This window comes from Polypterus senegalus, chromosome 14 (assembly GCF_016835505.1).
Source record: "Polypterus senegalus isolate Bchr_013 chromosome 14, ASM1683550v1, whole genome shotgun sequence".
NCBI classification, from domain to species: Eukaryota; Metazoa; Chordata; class Cladistia; order Polypteriformes; family Polypteridae; genus Polypterus; species Polypterus senegalus.
This window is the reverse complement of record NC_053167.1, coordinates 104,153,348-104,166,123: the sequence shown is the minus strand read 5'-3', so window position 1 is coordinate 104,166,123 and position 12,776 is coordinate 104,153,348. Positions and strand designations below refer to the sequence as shown.

The 12,776-nt window shown below is 40.5% G+C and overlaps 2 long non-coding RNA genes across 2 annotated transcripts; both read right to left on the bottom strand.

Moving 5' to 3' along the window:
- Positions 1–2,987: 2,987 nt before the first annotated feature.
- LOC120515092 lies at positions 2,988–6,199 on the bottom strand. Its single transcript, XR_005630586.1, has 3 exons — positions 5,980–6,199; positions 3,981–4,198; positions 2,988–3,501 (listed from the first exon to the last, which is right to left on the bottom strand). It is a non-coding gene; the product is annotated as an uncharacterized LOC120515092 (long non-coding RNA).
- Positions 6,200–6,301: 102 nt separating this feature from the next.
- Positions 6,302–8,110, bottom strand: LOC120515093. Its single transcript, XR_005630587.1, has 3 exons — positions 8,022–8,110; positions 7,835–7,913; positions 6,302–6,334 (listed from the first exon to the last, which is right to left on the bottom strand). It is a non-coding gene; the product is annotated as an uncharacterized LOC120515093 (long non-coding RNA).
- Positions 8,111–12,776: the final 4,666 nt, after the last annotated feature.

The following is a 12,776-nucleotide window of genomic DNA, read 5'->3' as shown; positions in this document are numbered from 1 at the left end:
CCTTGAGGCGGATGGGCTACAACAGCAGAAGACCCCACCGGGTACCACTCATCTCCACTACAAATAGGAAAAAGAGGCTACAATTTGCACAAGCTCACCAAAATTGGACAGTTGAAGACTGGAAAAATGTTGCCTGGTCTGATGAGTCTCGATTTCTGTTGAGACATTCAAATGGTAGAGTCAGAATTTGGCGTAAACAGAATGAGAACATGGATCCATCATGCCTTGTTACCACTGTGCAGGCTGGTGGTGGTGGCGTAATAGTGTGGGGGATGTTTTCTTGGCACACTTTAGGCCCCTTAGTGCCAATTGGGCATCGTTTAAATGCCACGGGCTACCTGAGCATTGTTTCTGACCATGTCCATCCCTTCATGACCACCATGTACCCATCCTCTGATGGCTACTTCCAGCAGGATAATGCACCATGTCACAAAGCTCGAATCATTTCAAATTGGTTTCTTGAACATGACAATGAGTTCACTGTACTAAAATGGCCCCCACAGTCACCAGATCTCAACCCAATAGAGCATCTTTGGGATGTGGTGGAACGGGAGCTTCATGCCCTGGATGTGCATCCCACAAATCTCCATCAACTGCAAGATGCTATCCTATCAATATGGGCCAACATTTCTAAAGAATGCTTTCAGCACCTTGTTGAATCAATGCCACGTAGAATTAAGGCAGTTCTGAAGGTAAAAGGGGTCAAACACCGTATTAGTATGGTGGTCCTAATAATCCTTTAGGTGAGTGTACAGTAGTTTTAATGACAAGGACTCGGAGATAAACGTAGTCAGAACAAGTCAAGGTACAAGCCAGAAATCAAACCATTCAGAATGTGAAAACTGAAGCTGCAATCCGGAACCAACAGACCAAAAACAGAAGCTAAGGTTTCAAATATACACATTTAAGGTTTTCTCCATCAGTCTCAGTTACTGAGGAAATACTCAGCATGACCTTTATACTCACAACCCCACAACGTCACCTCCGCCCCAGCAATAAGACAATTGTGTCATGGAAAAGAAGGTTAAGTAAATCTGTTTTACAGTTTACTCTAAAATGGGAGACTAGTGTCATTTTGGGAATCCTTGAGCCTAACACCCCCCAATTCCATGTGTATTTTCCACAGTTATGTTAATGGGAACCCGTAATAAATGTAGGAAATTAATGAAAAACTGCAGATCATAACATACTGAGTACTAAGTCTGATTTTTGAACTGCAGACTCAGCACTAACTACTGTGCAGGTCAGAAGAATTTTTTTTTTTATGAAACTAAATTTGTAACTGAGTTCTGAAACTAAACTGAATTTTCACAAACAAAATATCATTAACATTTTAATATTAATGTTGCAACACAGATGTTCACTATATTGGATATCACTGGTGATGTGTGAAAACATTTGTAAAGTAAATTGCATTTCGCTTCCAGCTAAATGTGTGTCTTTTCTAACGAGAAGAAAGGCTCCTAGCTCCTGACTGGAAGTGTTTTAAATTCCTTACTTCCACATAAGTCTGCCTGTCATTTAGCATTCAGATAAAGACGTCTAGTGGAAAAGAGAAAAAAAAATCAGTAGAAGTGTGCAGATCTTAAGTTAGGATAAAATATTTGCTAGGTGCGGGTGGGGAACAGGGGGTTTTGAAGCAGCGACTTCCTGTTTGCCGAGTTTTCTCTTGTGTTTCAGTGTGTCTTCATATGGAAAATATGTGGCATGTCACATATTCATAAAACACATTGCACTCCTCCATGGTGATGTGCACCAGAAGCATGAAGAGAATTGATCTCACCGGTGTGGTATGGATTACCCCCTGCCTTTCGTCTTTCTGTCAGTGAGTCTTTACTCCTGTTATAACGAGGCCTGAAAGGGAAGGCCAAAACCACCAAAACTCCTTGTCAACTGTGAACGGGTAATATTTAAGCTAATTCAGTACAATAAATGAACAATTTAAAAATTCAACAAAAACACTACAAAATGTAAAAATACAAAGTTCAAAATTTAAAATCAAAGCTCAACATTTAAAATTATATTGAAGGAAAGAAAAGAATTAAAGAGTTAACATGAATTATTACCATCACAAAGTTCCTTAATAACTATATTAACTTAATGACTTTAACAAAGTGGAAAACCACAAATGCAAAATTCTAAATCCTTAATTCCAAAGCAAAAGTCAAAATCTGAAAATCCAAAGGACTAAATATCCATCCATCCACCCATCCTTTTTCCAACCTGCTGAATCCAAACACAGGGTCACGGGAGTCTGCAGGAGCCAATCCCAGCCAACACAGGGCACAAGGCAGGAACCAATCCCGGGCAGGGTGCCAACCCACCGCAGAGGACTAAATAAACTTCCAAAATCCTATGAAAAAGATGAGCACAAAAGGGAGGCATATGGCTGCCAGAGCTAATGCCACAGCACTGAGGATGAGCCCACTGGTGTTCTATATAAGGCACAAGTGCACAGCAGCAAGTGCTCTGAATGTCTTGTATGCTACATCTGCAGATAAAAGACACATTTGAAGAGAAGGGACTGGGGCAAAATTACAACCAAAATAGAAAAGCACTAAGGGAGTGTGAGAAAACAATACACAAACACACACAAAAATGAAAAGAGGAATGAGACATAGCAAGCCCCAGTTCTCCTAACTATAGACTCTCAGGTCTGCAAATTTTGAAAGTCCCACTCTGGGGTTACCTCTGGATGGTGTCATAAATTACTTCTGGGTCAGGGTGACCCTCTTAGTCTATAAGGACTGCATGCTAAAGAAGGAACCTCTTAGTGACCAGTGGATCTTATGGTCTCATGCCAGTCCTCCACAGTCTCACTCTCTCTGGATTGAGAAGGTCAGACATTACAAGCCCTGCGGTGGGCTGGCGCCCTACCCAGGGTTTGTTTCCTGCCGTGCGCCCTGTGTTGGCTGGGATTGGCTCCAGTAGACCCCCGTTACCCTGTAGTTAGGAAATAGTGGGTTGGATAATGGATGGATGGATGGACATTACAAGCCTTTGCTCTGTCACCTGACTTCTAGCTGTCACAATTATCTTATAAACATTCATTTTCTGAGTTGCCTGGATATTTTGATCCTTTTGAGATATTATTCTTTGATTTTTTCATTGTTATGTTAGTGACTTCATCATGTCACCTTTTTGAGTCACATTTTTACCACACGATCCATCAGTTCACATGAGATTTCATGACCAACACACTGCATGTGACATTATATTGTGGTCAGTATATAAGATGGTGGCACAGTATTCTCAATGTCCAAGTTTATGGACATTTCTAAATTTAAAAAAAAATCTGTTAAACTAGCTGTTTTTAAAAGGATAAGACTATTAGGTAGCCAATATCTTTGCTTTCATTTTTTCACTCAGAATGTTGTTACTTTATTTTTGACTTGACTCCTGATTCTGTTCCTTCCAGTTTTGACCAGGTGCCTGTAATATTAGACTCAGTTTTTGGTGGTCCTTCTCATCTTTTCTCATCTCCTGTTCTGTTTCTTTGGGCTGTAAGCAAATTAAATGAGCATTATGGAGGAGTCAGTTCAACATGCCAGGGTGCCTCACTGTACCCTCCTGCACTTGTGCCTTGCATAGTTCCCAGGCATCAGTCTTGAGTACTGATTCCATCTCCCTTGGCAACCCCCTTTTTCCCACACTGGTATGCTGAGGCCTTATCTCGCTGCCAATCCCTCTCTTCTCAGAAAGTTTTGTATTGGACAATTCTTTGTCTTGTATGACCCTGGGAATGGCTTAGGAAATATATAGATATGTATTTATTTTGTAATAAATGAGAATGAACAGCACATAGATTAGGGATACCACCCTGGGAAACCCCATTTAAGAGAGTGCCAAAGAAATGATAAAATAGGTAAAAGTGCAAGATTAATGGCATCCACTGTAAAACAAAAGGTCTTGAACGATTAGGTTCACTTCTGGACAGGAGCTCCATCTTCTTTAGACACAGATTTGAATTCAATGCTTACCTGATGTGGCTGTCTATGTTATATAGTGGGATCCCTGAAGGGACAGGGTTTCCTGACGTGTAGAGGAAATGATGTCACACGTCTTCTGACTGACGTCCCTCAATGCTGTGGAAGGAAGAGGGAATTGGCTTAGCAACAGTGTCCCAGAAGGTGCGTGGCTTCAAGGCAGAAGTGGGAGCTACGACACATGTCCTCTGGAATGGTGAGCCTATGAATTGCTGAGGAGAAAGGAGAAGGAGTTAGTGACAGGGCTCCCTCCCTGCATTGGGTGGTATTGCTTATCTTGCAAGATCTCTGAAGGTGCTCCCTAGGCACATGCTTATATATATATATATATATATATATATATATATATATATATATATATATATATATATATATATATATATATACTCAGCAAAAAAAACGTCCTCTGACTTTCAACTGTTTTACTTTCAGTAAACTTCATGTGTAAATATTTGTATGAACACTAAAAGAGTCAACACCATAAGACATAAACTAAAACCTTTCACAATGTGTCCCTGAATGAAGGGAGGCTCAAAATCAAAAGTACCAGTCAGTATCTGGTGTGGCCACCAGCTGCTTGAAGTACTTCAGTGCATCTCCTCCTCATGGACTGGTTCAGATTTGTCAGTTCTTGCTGTGAGATGTTACCCCACTCTTCCACCAAGGCACCTGCAAGTTCCTGGACATTTCTGGGGAATGGCCTAGCCCTCACCCTGCGATCCAACAGGTCCCAGACGTGCTCAATGGGATTGAGATCCGGGCTCTTCCACTGCGAGGATGATCAGCTTTCCTTCCTGTCTCCCTGTAGCGCTGTCTTAGGCGTCTCACAGTGCGGACATGGCAATTTATTGCCCTAGCCACATCAGCAGTCCTCATGCCTCCCTGCAGCATGCCTAATGCACGTTCACGCAGATGAGCAGGGACCCTGGGCATCTTTCTTTGGGTGTTTTTCACAGTCGGTAGACAAGTCTCTTTAGTGTCCTGCGTTTTTAGAACTGTGACCTTAAATGCCTACTTTCTGTAAGCTGTTAAGGTCTTAACGACTACAGGTGCATGTTAATTAATTGATTATGGTTAATTGAACATGCATGGAAAACATTGTTTAAACCCTTTACAATGAAGATCTGTAAAGTTATTTGGATTTTTAAAACATTATTGTTGAAATACACAGTCCTGAAAAGGGACGTTTCTTTTTTGCTGAGTGTATATATATATATATATATATATATATATATATATATATATATATATATATATATATATATATATATACTGTATATTATAAAGGGTTAACAACATGAATTAAACCTATAAAAGATCAAATGTAGTTAAAAACTATTGTCTACAAAAATACAATAAATAAAAATATGGTTTGTGACCACAACCAACCGTAATCCACATCTATCTGTTATTTATGTATGCTACATACAACCAAAACAGATCCAGAATTTTTATGACTATATTGAAAATTATTACCTGTGTACTACAAAAGTGTTATTCTCTTATATAAATTATAAAACTCACATATACTGTACATATGAAAACAATCTATAATAATAAAGCAATAACACAATTCAATACTACAGTTAACACCTTCTACAGTTCATTTTAAAGGGAAACTTAGGTAAATTATTGTTCTTATTCTTCAGGACACTATCCGATACACTTTGGAAGAAATTCCTATCCGGCACTGACTTCCTTCTCAACTGATTCTATTTACCCTAAAATGTTGGAGGCGTATTTCTTCTATGTGACGTATATGAGACAATCTCCTCAACTGTCTTGCTCTGACTACAAGCACATAGCTTCAAATGCTGACCTCATTCTGTAGTCCCCCTGCTGGAGGTGACACGTAATCCCTTGAAATGCAGCTGATTATGCCACACCAAGCTTTGCCCCTTCTAGCTTCCATTATTTTTCTTTGTTTTCGCATCAGAGTATAGGAGTACGCACATACAAACATACATACATAGATACATAGATATGTATATACCAGTAACGGCGGATAATGTGCAGTGAATACACTTCACTTATAGTTTCCATATTCTTTCTCTGTTGTTTGCTCAGAGGTTGATGCGCTTGCTGCTTCCTGAACAGTTCTTCTTTTCTCCACCCTAGCGGCCCGCGTCTCCTCTTCTTTCGTCGGGATCTTTTTGTGTTAAAACTGATTAAGTCAGTGTTTGTGTTGCAATTACTTAGTACACTTTCCTTAATTTTTTCACTTAAGCTGGCACTTAAGTCTTCAATCTGCCTCAAGAATGATTTAAGATATGAAGAGGTAGGGGAAGTGACGACGAAGGTGGTAAGGATGAGAACAGCGCCCTGCTGGCCGATGCCAAGAGATGATTCTACAATAAAATAAAATAAAAATAATATGAGGAATAAAAATCATCATCCTGAAAGCATATAGCAGACGTTATGTAGTATATGTGTACCAAATTTCAGGTCAATAGTTCAAACGGTTTGCGAGCTACAGGTGATTTAAAATCCTGGACAGACAAACGGACAGCCATGGTAGCGTATTATATAAGAAGATAGTCAAGCATGTACACTTAAGGAACATCTTCAGCTGATACCACCCTAAGCAGAGAGGGCGTGCTGCCACTAACTCCAACTCGACCTCCTTTTCCATCTGTAGTTCAGATGTTCACCGGCCAGGAGACGAGTGACCATTTTAATGACTGCAGTTTCCAGTAAAAGCATGCAGACTCCACTCAGACATAAGTGAGCCAAGGATCAAATCCGGGAGCTGTGAGACACTTGTACTCAGGACTGGCGCCATGCAGGCTTTGAGTAGAACATTTACAATTTGTAAAGCTCTTAGTCTTCACAACTACTCTAGAATTTAGATAACTACTGTTGGCCCTTCGATACGCTCATAAGAAAAGAACAAAATATATTAAATAAATGATTATTGTGAAGGCGGTTAAGAAGAAGGAATACCAATGTGCAATTACAAATCAATAGTTACTAGTTACTCGTCAATTATATTTCTTTGCTAGATTTCTTAGAAAGACACTTCAAGAGAGCCAATATATTAAAAATTACCTAATTTTGAAATATGAATTGGATTAAGCTGGTTTATGAATAAATGAAAATGTTGTAAGTTGCACTTTATCATCATTATTACTATTACACCCACTATATTTCAAGTATAGTTTTTTATTAAAAGACCCATCTATCCATTGTCAAGGACATGTGCTTAGGGGGGCATCTATAGGGCTCCAAGAAGCTAAGCACTATCACCCCGAGCAGAGTGGGGGCGCTGTCATTAACACCATCTCCTTTCCCATCTTTCTTTCCCATCTATAGTTCAGGAGCTCATCAGCTGGAAGACACTTCCACCATGAAGCACCACCCTTCCATGGCTGGCACTGTGAAGATATGAAGGTCACTGGAAGTGGGCGTTCATTTGAGGACCAGCAGTTTTACCCTTCAGCACCTTCTTTCTTTTCCCAGCTGTATACCGTTATGTTATTTTTACCCTCATGTACGTTTTTCTTTTGAACTTTTTTTTCAGTTCACATAATTAAATGGGGTTACCGACTTGTACCCCGACCGTTTATCGACTAACAGGTCTTTGTTTGAATTTACCAAGGCTTCTTTGTTTGACACAGTGTTGGCCACAAGATGAGCAGCACTGTTCGATGGAATGCCCATCCACCACTCGACACACTCACATAAACACCTACTGTATATTGAACCAGTTTAGAGCTGCCAATCAGTTTTGGATTGTGGGAGGAAACTCTGAGTACCTTGTTGAAAAACCATAAGGACGCTGGGAGAATGAGGTGACTGCACACAGACAGTAACGGAGTTTAAATCCATTAGGCTGCATTAGTACTTACCGTACCATCTGGCTAAGGCGTTGAGCTTCTAAACTCCCATCCGAATCACTGTGAGTCACTTAAGCTGCCAGGCCTCCACCTTTAAACAAACCAATGTTAGAAACAACACATTATCATTATCAACTTTAATGGAGTTCACAATACAAAGGTGCTGTATATGTAATAAAAGATGTCATTTCTGTGTTACCTTCATGACTTTCTGAGTTGGAAGCACAAATCTGTAATTTTTTTAGAATAATATAATCAATCCTGCAGTAGCAATGAGTACACCATTATTCAATGCCTCGTAGCAGTTGTATTTCCAGTAGAACTTGAAAGCTTTGAACTTCCATTACCTGCTATTCATTTTGCACAGCACCTCTCTCAGGGCACACCATCACAATGCACTTTAAAATTCACTGGCAAATATTTACTCAAGGCATTTCTGCCTCAAATCTAAACATATGCTGGCAGGAGCATTTGCTCTGCTCAATTGCCCAGGGTTAAGTGTCTGAGTGCGAGCGATTGCGTCTGTGCTGGCCCGCTGCCTGAGACAGCTTGACATAACTTTCTGGAATCTGAGCTGTGGCTGTTGCTGGAATCAGTTCCAGCGTCCTTCCATTGACCTGGTCTGGGATAAAGCTGGTACGGAATCACGGCTTATCTGTAGGGTGAAGTTGGTGTCTTTATAACCCCCAAAATAACCCAATTTCACCTTGTGGCAGTAACCTTTACTGGTGTGTAAGTTTAAAAAGCTGGTATGGATATTCTGCAAATACTGTGGTCATCTCATATTACATGTTTCAGAGATTCAGGAGACCTTCCATGGACCTCTGTCCCCCTTGTCTTATTATGCATTTCCTATTGAGACACCAGATTTCCTCTAACTATTTAAGTGGAGACACTAACAGAAATGCATATGGCCCCAGGGAGTGTGTCCCCTTGATTGTGCCTCCTATTTGTGGGCCGGCAACACCGCAAGTCTTTTCAAACACTCTTAAGTCTTCTTAATTCTATTGAGGGTCACAGGGGCTGGACCCTATCCTGGCAGAACCACACATTAAGCAGGAATCGGCCCTGGATGAGCTGCCGGTTCATCACTAGACCCACTCACACATACACACATACACTCACAGTTAGCCTGGTTAGAGTCACCAACCAGCTTAAAAGATGTGTCTTTGGGGATGTGGGGGGATAAACAGGAATTACTAGGTGAAAATGCTGGAAGTCAGCATCTAACCCGCTTCATCCACTACAGGGTCACAGGGGACTGTAGCCTATCACAGCAGCAGCATAAGGTGCAAGGCAGGATTTAGGGATCTAAACTCTGGGGGGGCACGGTGGTGCAGTGGGTAGCACTGCTGCCTTGCAGTTAGAAAGCCGGGGTTCGCTTCCTGGGTCCGCCCTGCGTGGAGTTTGCATGTTCTCCCTGTGTCTGCGTGGGTTTCCTCCGGGTACTCCAGTTTCCTCCCACAGTCCAAAGACATGCAGGTTAGGCTTATTGGCAATTCTAAATTGTCCCGTGTGTGTGTGTGTGTGTGTGTGCACCCCTGCCCGGGGTTGGTTTCCTGCCTTGCGCCCTGTGTTGGTTGGGATTGGCTCCAGCAGAACCCCATGACCATGTAGTTAGGCTATAGCAGGTTGGTTAATGGAAGGTTGGAACTCTTATATCTCCACAATATTCTGTAAAAGAAGGGATAAAGGTTTTCATTTTCATATGAAGTTGTTTACACCTGAAGTTTCTTACCTGGTAGGTTGTTGTTTCTGATCAAATATTCATGTGTTTGGGTGGTTGTGTGAGTTTGTCCACAAATAGACTCACTCCCCATCTAGAGTTGGCTTCTGCCTTGTCCCTGACTTTGCTGGGATAGGTATTGGCCCACATGACCCCAACGTGGATTAAACAGGTTTGATAAAGAATGGAGGAATGGAGGGCAATGGCTGCAGTAGAATGTACAAGGAATTCAACAGCTTTGATAGAAGCCTGCCTGATGATTTACAGAAAAATGAGCCATGGCGTCTTTGAAGTGTATTATTTTTAAAACCAGTCTGCTTTTAATATTTCTAGACCTCACACAAGATGTGTAAATGGGAATCGTTAAAGCTTAAAATACCCGAAGCAGCTGTTAGTCGAGATGAAACAAAAAAAAAAAGTAACTAAATATGGGGCCGGAAGTTGAGCACATGTAGCTAAGCGGTAATAAGAGTGACATCTTTTGATTAGAAGTTTGTAAGTGATCCATCTCAGCACTAAACTAGAAACAGGTCTCTAAAATCCGATGAGTTTATCTAGCATTTATTCAAAAAAACAGCTTGATCCTTCTCTCTGGGTTACATTGTAATTGTTTTCGCAGGTACACGGTCAATAAGCGAACATTACAGATTAATAACAGTGCGTCTCATGACCTGCTATGTGGCTTTGGTCACGTCTTCACCACAAGAGCATGCCGCAGTACCTTGCGATGGCTTCACAATCATAACGCTGCGTCATTCGGTGTCAGAATGACTACCGATGTCTCATTGTGTAGGCTGTATTGGATATGACACATCTGTTTAACCACTTGAACCAGCAGACAGATGGAGAAAAAGAGCCTCACTGTTTCTGGCGATGGCCCCTCTGATTCCATGTGTGTGTGAACTTTGCCTGTCCAAGCAGTAGGACAGCAGCAGGCAGAATGCCTCACAGCTCCAGGACTCTGGGACACGTCTCCATTAAGAGGTTAACCAGGCTTTGGTTTTGTATTTCTTTTAACTTCCTTCTGCCTTTAAAGATAGGTTTGTTACTTTTCAAATGAAAGTCATGGTATAAATTAATTTGCCACAAGAAATTGTGTATTTATTTGAAGAATGTTGTGTATGGTATTAAAAATACCATGCTTATGTTTAAAGGTCAAAATGCCATCTGTGGGTATGGTCCAAACATGAAAATCGAACCCTAAAAATTACTGATTATGTCCATTTTCAAGCCATAAATATTTAGTACTGATCCACATTTTGAGATTGTACACATCTATCATAAGACAGAGTAGCTTTCAAAAAAATACAAATATTTTTGGGAGATTCTGCCATTTTGAAAAATGTCCAGCTCTGCTCTTCACGTCATTCTCTGTATCCCTCCCAGCAGCCTTCCGCCCTGTGGCGTGGTTCACTGGAGTGTGACGTTTTTCTGGGCAGCAGTTGAGACTCATTAAGTTCGACTGCTCTAATGGTGAGTTCAGTGCTTTAACATCTGCCTTTTTACAGTAGATGTGTTTTAATATAGCAATACCATGAATCAATCTTAGTGAAGTGTTTTGTTAGTGAAATGTTAAGCAAAACGTGCATTAAAAACTTTATTTTTGTAGTTTTATGGTCTTTTGGCAGGCAGTGTAGACTAAGCTATTGAAGAGTCATTCCTGAATTTGTCTATGTTTAGGTTTTGTTTTTTCAAACCGGTTCAATTTTATGTTCTTTGGCTGCACAATTCAATGTTGGGTTGTCTGTATAAAGCAGTGTACAACCATTTCCACCTTCAGGTCATGTTACATTACACGACTTTTCCGTTGATTTTCGGTTGCAGATTTCATTTCCATAATCTTAGCGATTTGGAGGCAGTTGCTGCATACGCCTGTGACCGCCTGTCATGTAGTGTGACATATTCAGCAATTCAGTCCAACCAGGCCATGACAAAATGAAGTCAAAGGGGTGGGCTCTGAGTATGCCAGAGCTGACAAGCAACGAGTGCTCATACGCAAGTGTGATACATATAACGATCTATGAAAAATAAGGAATAAATAGATTTTGGATCTGACAAACAGAAGAAAAAATAGTCCCTCTGACGTCTTGCGTTATACATATCACCGTAGAATGGGAAAAAGATCAAAAAAGGGCAGAGATTGTGGTTGAACTCGCTGTAACTGTACGCATCAGGCATCACGTTATTGACTGTCAGAAAATGGGATGAGCTCCTGATACTTTGGAAACATTAAACTATGCTGGAAAGTTGTCACAGACTTATGTAATTTACAAATCTAGCTGCGTAATCTGACATCGTCCAGTGACACGATCAGCAACTGTAGTTGTAGAGTCTGACTTTCCGTAGAAGTCATGTAATATGACATCAGCTACACAGAGGTTGATCTGTACAACCTCTACTTGACTTTGGATTTGTTGAGCAACAATGACAACCTGCAGCATTGTGTTGTTCAGTTCCGATGCTGCAGGTATTCCTTTCTGCTATGTCCTTACTTAGTGACCGATTGCTGCTGTTACATGACTTATTTTCCCTTAATTTTAATTGTCCTGTGTTTTTAAGACTCCCCATTTTTCTGTTATTACGAAAAATGTTTATAGTCCCATGAATTTCAGTGCAACAGGATTCCACCCAGGTTGCTATATATATATATGCATACATCTTGCCTGAAGAAGGGACCTGAGTTGCCTTGAAAGCTTGCATATTGTAATCTTTTTAGTTAGCCAATAAAAGGTGTCATTTTGCTTGGCTTCTCACTATATGTATATATATATATATATATATATATATATATATATATGTATATATATACACAGGGGGTCCTCGTGTTACAACGTCTCGACATACAATGTTTTGAGCTTACAAAGCTCACTCCCATAAAAACTTATAAATAAATAAAGGTAAGCATTTTTTTGCACTCATTTCTTCTGTTACTACAGTACAGTGTACAGTACAGTATATTTATGTCCTTTTCCTTTTTCTGTGGTTAGTTGTGTTTTTATGTTGTAGAGTATGATTTTTCAAATGTGTTAAGATACAGTATGTGTTAAGTGACTTAGGCTAGAGTGTGTTTCGACTTACACCAAAATTCGGGTTACACCACTGTTGTTGGAACAGAACTGTGTCATAACCCGAGGACCCCTGTATATATATATATATATATATATATATCAGGGTGTCAAATACCAGCCCTGGAGGGCCATAGTGGCTATGGGTTTTCTTTCCAACTAT